Source organism: Sturnira hondurensis, unplaced genomic scaffold, assembly GCF_014824575.4.
Source record: "Sturnira hondurensis isolate 20B ecotype Veracruz unplaced genomic scaffold, ASM1482457v3 Scaffold0019234, whole genome shotgun sequence".
Lineage (NCBI taxonomy): Eukaryota > Metazoa > Chordata > Mammalia > Chiroptera > Phyllostomidae > Sturnira > Sturnira hondurensis.
The window spans coordinates 2948640-2954639 of NW_028091865.1; positions in this window are offsets into that span (position 1 = coordinate 2948640).

A 6000-nucleotide genomic window follows, 5' to 3' on the forward strand; every position below is an offset into this window, starting at 1 on the left:
TTTCCACGCCCGTGCCTGCAAGAGGCCGACGATCCGCCTTTCGCCGTCCGAAAGAGAGTGCAGGTGGGAACAGAGGCGCACGATGGCCCCGGTGGAAAAGGAGCCGCCGCGTGGGCTGCGTGGAACCCCTGCCCCATCCACGGCGTCCCGAGCACCATGTCATTTGGAGCCAGGACGCCCCACGTGCTGGCGGTGGCCGAGCCTTCCCAGCGGCCAAGGGGAGGTGACTATGGAAAGAGCCGGCCTGGGCAGAGCAATCCCTGGGGTCCGTGCGGGGACGGGGGGGTTGCAGGACACCCTTTTCCGGCTTTGTCGAGGTGTAATCGGCATCTCCCATGGTGTTACTGTAAGGGATACCACCTGCTGAAGCGATGCGCTCGCTTGTGGCAATTGGGTGGCTGTCACAGTGACGTGCAGGCATTGGAGGACATCGTAGTGACCTGTTACAACGGGGTGGCCATCACGGTGACCTGTGGAAGCTGGGTGACCGTTGCTATTTCGATCCCTATTTCGTGGCGAGCACCTCTCGGATCCACCCGCTCAGCCACTTTCAAGAACACGATCCAGATGGACAGAGAGCGCTCCCCCCTCCCGGTGCCGTGCGTGTGCGTCGCAGGAGCTGGAGGGGAGGCCATCGGCGCCGTCTAGTCCTCTCAGAGGTCCCTGTGCTCACTGAACCAGGGTGTCCCCGAGCAGCGTCACCCCCCGCCGCCGGTTCTTCTCGGAGAGGTGACATCTACACACACAGGGGTAAAACACGTGTTGGAACGCTGTTTTTCGTGACATTCTGCCCTCTTGGAATAGGGCTTTTGTACCTACTCATTTGCCTACTAGCTCACCTGTGCACGTCGCTTGTGCCCTGTGACAGTGGGTTTCTGAGTCAGGAGGCCTCTGGGCCTGTGGACCGTGGAGGGGGACCAGGAGGGAGCGCACAAAGCAACAAACTGTAATTCCTTTGACTTGTATCTGGAACAGATTTTCAGATGATGGTGCTGGCTAATCACATGACCAGTAACATAAGACTGTGGGGATTTCAGAAACAGCGGGGCCGGGTGGTTGGCCGTTTGACCCAGCGAGGGGTGGAGGAACTTTGGTCCCGAGAGCGGCGCCCTGCACGGGGCCCCCCGGCTGCCCACCGAAAGGCAGGACCAGGGACTGGGGCCTGTGGCAGGCCCACGGATTCCCGCAGGGAAATACGCCCTTTGTCTTCAGAGCACCGTGAAGGGATGTCGCTGCCACGGTCAGAAGGCACCTCATTGTGCTCGGCCGGCTTTGGTATCTTCAGAATTAATCTTTAACCCGTCTTTTATCGGGTAGTCATCTCTCCTAGCAATTAAGACGCGGAGCCATAGCTGGAGATCAGTCAGTCGAATCGAATGCTCAAGTTCCCTGGGTGACATGGTTCAGTAAGAGCGCCGGTCAGCCCCCCACCCCAGAGCCCCCCATCCACCCAAGGGGGAAAAAATAGTCTCTCACAGCACCGTGTCCGCACAGGTATTTCCAGCGCGTGCACTGAGGGGGACCTTGGTCCTCAGCAGATAATCTGACCTGTTGTGTCGGAGGAAACACACTGTAGAAACACACGGGACCCCTCAGTCCTTGGGCAGAGGCTGGGCATCTCAGGAGAGCAGCGTTTCTCTCCTTGCTCGTGATGTAAATACAGACCAAAGCCAAGGATAACCAGCTTCTTCCAGACACGAATCCAGTGGAACGGGCCTCTCCCCCCACGCGTGAGTCTCACGGCGAGCAGCGAGGTCGGAAGCCACACATCATGAGTCTGGCGGCAGAGGCAGAAAGCGAACGTTTGCGAACGTTTGCCCCTCTGTAAAAATAACCATGATTTTATAAGCTGTCCTGTGTCAGTCTCGGCCCTGCCGTTTCATTTTCCAAGTGCTGACCAAGGTCTTGGACAGGGTCCCAGAGTGTCTGCGGGACGCCGCGGAGACCACCACCATCACCCGCAGAACACCTGGGGTGCTCCTGGCTGGGCCCCACCTCTGCACACGCAGGCAGCCTGGCCGGGGGGACCTGTGCCGGGAATCTTGGGAATGCTTAGGGTTTACGGCCATTGGTCAGGTGGGGCCAGTCACCTGCGCAGTAGGTGGGTGCTCATGTGAGGATGGACACGGAGCCATCCCTCGGCAAAGAAGTCACGTGTATTGTCGCAGCGCAGTGTCAACGTGGACATGCCTAGGAGCGCTAAGTTCCCAGAAAGCGTCGTAGGTTCTAGGTGCCCTCCGTATCAGACGTTCCGTGAGGTACTGCCTATCCGTTCCTCCCGCGTGGTCTTGGGGACCAGCGTGTGTGTTTTCCTTGGACAGCCTCGGTCAGCCCGGGGGTGCCACACTTCAGGGCCCGCGTGGCCACGGTGGTGGCTGCAGTGCCGGGCCACGTGGCTCTGATCCCAGGCCGCGTGGCCGGGCTCTGTGGACAGTCCGGGCTTTTCCTCGGCTTCCATGCCCCCCCCACCGTGGCGTGGAGCCTGTATCAGAGGTGCTCCTGAGGTGCTAGACCACTCGCCTAGTGCCCACCTGGAAACGCAGGTGCTTACCGAGAAGGCTTTGGTGCAGTCTACACCTCCTAGTCTTGTCCTCTCTCCCCTCTGTCATCTGTGTGGCTAATGGAGAAGTGTCAGCCACGGTTGGGCGGGGGGGACCCTTCTCATGGCTCTCCTCTACAGCCACTCCCCCACCCCCTACTCACTCACTTGCCTGTCGTCTTGAACCAACAACGATTCCCTGAACCCAGAGGACGGTCTGGGTACAGGGGGTGTTACAGATGCCAGCAGTGGGCACGGGGGCGTGTCTGCGTCCGGTGGCGTCCTAGTTTCCAACTGAGGGAAGAGGTGGGGTCTTCAGTTGCGCATAGCTCTGGGGGAGCTTCCAGGGTCAGAGGGATGCCAAGAGTCTGAGAGACGAAGACGGGAGGGACAGGGCAGACTGGGGCGACCGGGGAAAGCCCACGGGCTGTCGACCAGAAGTGTCCAGGAGGTGCACCTGCTTGAGGGGCCTGACGGAGACACGCAGGCCACTGTGGGCTTCCCTCGAGGGGGACCAGGAAGCCTGTCTCACAGGCTTTATGAGGCCATGGTGCCCGGGCAACGGCGACCCTTTGTTGGGTTGCGTGGGCGCCCTTGGCCTTGGCTCACACCCTTGTCCCCAGCCCCTGCTCCCGTCCCGAGCCCCCCCACCACCACGCAGCTGCATAGGGCACTGTTTCCGCTCCAGCCCCATTAATCAGCCTTTGGCCAACTTTTCACAGCTTGGGAAGAATTTTTACCCCCAACGTTCACAACCAGCGTTGCACGGAACTCAGCGGTGGTGGTTAACAGCGGGCTGCCTTGTGGGTTCACCTGGTTGGTTAACCACATTCAGAGTTAATGGGCTTGAAGGGGCCTGTCTGAGCCCGTTGCAGTATGTGGAAGCCGGACCCCAGGCCACTCGGTGATCCGCAGCACCGAGGGCGAAATTGGGGTGCCCGAGTCTGGCACCCCGGCCTTACAGACAGCTCACCAGGCCTGCGCCACCCTCAGGCCTGGGACTAGGAGCAACTGTGTCTCCACAGGGACGGTTGTGACCGCTCTGTCAGAGGGATGCAGGGACTCACCGGGACAGTGAAGCAGGGCTTTGTGCGGCCCTCCAACCAAGGTCACAGGGGCCTCATCTCCCCACCCCCAGCCACAGCACAGAGGCCTCTCGTGAATTTATTGCGTCTCCGTTATGTGCAGTTCCTGACCTCCTTGCCCAGCGGGAGCGGTTGGCGAGGACGGGATCACCCTTTCGCCCAGGAGGAAGGCAGCACAGGGAGCCAGCGAGGCGGCCGGAGTGCAGGGAGCTTCGAGATCAGCGGCCGGCACCGTGGGGAGCAGGACCGGACGGACGTCTGCCCGCACAGCGCCTGCCGTGCCCCCCGGGTCGCCCCTCCCTTGGAAAGCTGCGCGTCGTGCAAGTTCCCGATGGTCACCCTCAGCCTCGGATGGGCCACCCTTGCCGCACTGCGTCATCTAAGTTTAGATGACCTCAGCAAGCGGCTGGTTACGACATCCCGTGCGTTTTCTGGTGTCAGGAGCCGACATTTCCTGTTCTCAGTGCTGCGGAAAGAATTTTTAAATCCTTCAGGGACTTTATTTTCTGGAGCAGATTTTTAGGCTCAGGGTAGAATCAAGCAGACGTGCCGAGTGCCGGCATGGTCTCTCTTCTCCCGCCCGCCCGTCAGGATGAATACCTTGCATCCTTACGGTCCGTTGGTGGCAATGGAAGAGCCCTTACGGACACGCCATTGTTAACGAAAGTCCCAGTTTTCTTTACAGCTCCCCGGCTGTGCCGTTCGGTTCTGCAGGTTCCCCACAGAGTGTCCCGTGGTCACCACTGTGTACTGTGCGGAAGGGCTTCCCTGCCCTCCTGGTGCCTCGTGCTTCACCTGGCCGTCCCTCCCCTCCCCTTACCCCTGGACACGCCGATCTTTTTACTGTGCCCCTGTGCCCTTTAGTTTCTGAATCGGCACATTTTCCCATCCCAGTCGCTTCTTTTATCAAAACCGTGTGTATTCCCCTGAAATTGACCGACACCAAGAGACTGCGAGAATCGTCTGAGGTTGCGGTCACATACTTGGCTGTCACACACACCACGTTTCAAAAACAAAAGCCCACGTCCATGAGAAGGTAATGGGCTCGTTTATATCTTTAACAATAACAGAAATCATTTAGTACCCCTAGACAAGAAAAATGGCAAAAAAAATCTACATAAACAGTATGCTAGAAAGAAAGTGCACATTTCTCGGTGATTTCAGTGTAAAGAAAGCCGTTCTGAAGGACGTAGCTGAAATATGTTTTTAAAACTATGCGTATGAACCGTTTTCCCAGTGTCAGCAGGCTCCGCAGAAACACATAATTCTGACTCGTCTGAAAGGAAAAGGTTGCATTCAGGCACTTATAGTGGGGTGACTGGCGACCCTCGACATGAGTGATGACTCACCCAACGGATTTGTCTGCCTCTGCGGAGGCCGTGACTGGGTGGAGGAGAGCTCGGGGGGCGCAGGGCGCTCACCCTGGCACGGAGCTCCCACCGGGAGAACTCGGGGGGCCAGCATAGCTGTGAAGTGCGGGGCGGAAGGGCCAGAGCTTCCCTCTTCTCCTACACATCACTCCTCACTGTCCTCCCCGCCCTGTGTCCAGGGAGGGGACACGTGGGCTGGCGGCTGTGGCTCCTCTGTGTGTGCACCCCAGGACCAGGCCGAGCCCAGGACCCCCACCCCAGGACAGGTGGGCAGTTTGCAGGTGAGGACGAGATATGCATGCGCTGCCTTAGAACCAGCCCCGTGGTCTACAAACAACGTTGATAGTTACTCATGGGGTGTCGCTCCCTAAGGCGTGGGGCACACTGCCCAACCCACAGAGAACATCCCGTGGGCACTAGTCTGAGTGAGGCAAAGAGAGAGGAGAGAATGGGGAGAGGATGCCCAGAGAGACAGCGCAAGGCAGACAGAGGGAGAGGGTGTGGTACAATGGTAATCAGGCATGTAACTCGGTCTTAATACAGGGGAACCCACGGAGGATTTATAACTGGCCAGCAGGGGCCCCTGGTTCTGGGTCGAATTCTAGTAAATGTTCAGCTGACTAACAGGCAGGGTCTCAAATGGACAAGTACAAGACTTCCTCCTCCTCTCTCTCCACCCACCCAGACGGGTGAGAGACAAAGCTTATTGCGGAGGTAATTTCCCCATAACCCAAGGAGAGTGAAATTTCCACGCTACTGAACTTCAAAGGAGCGATTCATTCCTGTGCTGCTAAAACTGACCCAGGCCATGTAGAAAGAAGGAATGCTTGTATTGAATATTACAAAGGTCGGTTAACTCTGATATTAAAGTCTGGCAGACCTAAGGAAGAGAAGTGACATGCAGAGATACGCAGTGTCTGAATTAGATAAATATTAATGCACACTCTTGAAGGGAACGTTTAAACCAGTGGTAGATGAAGAAGTATACCCCATGAAGATGAAGTAA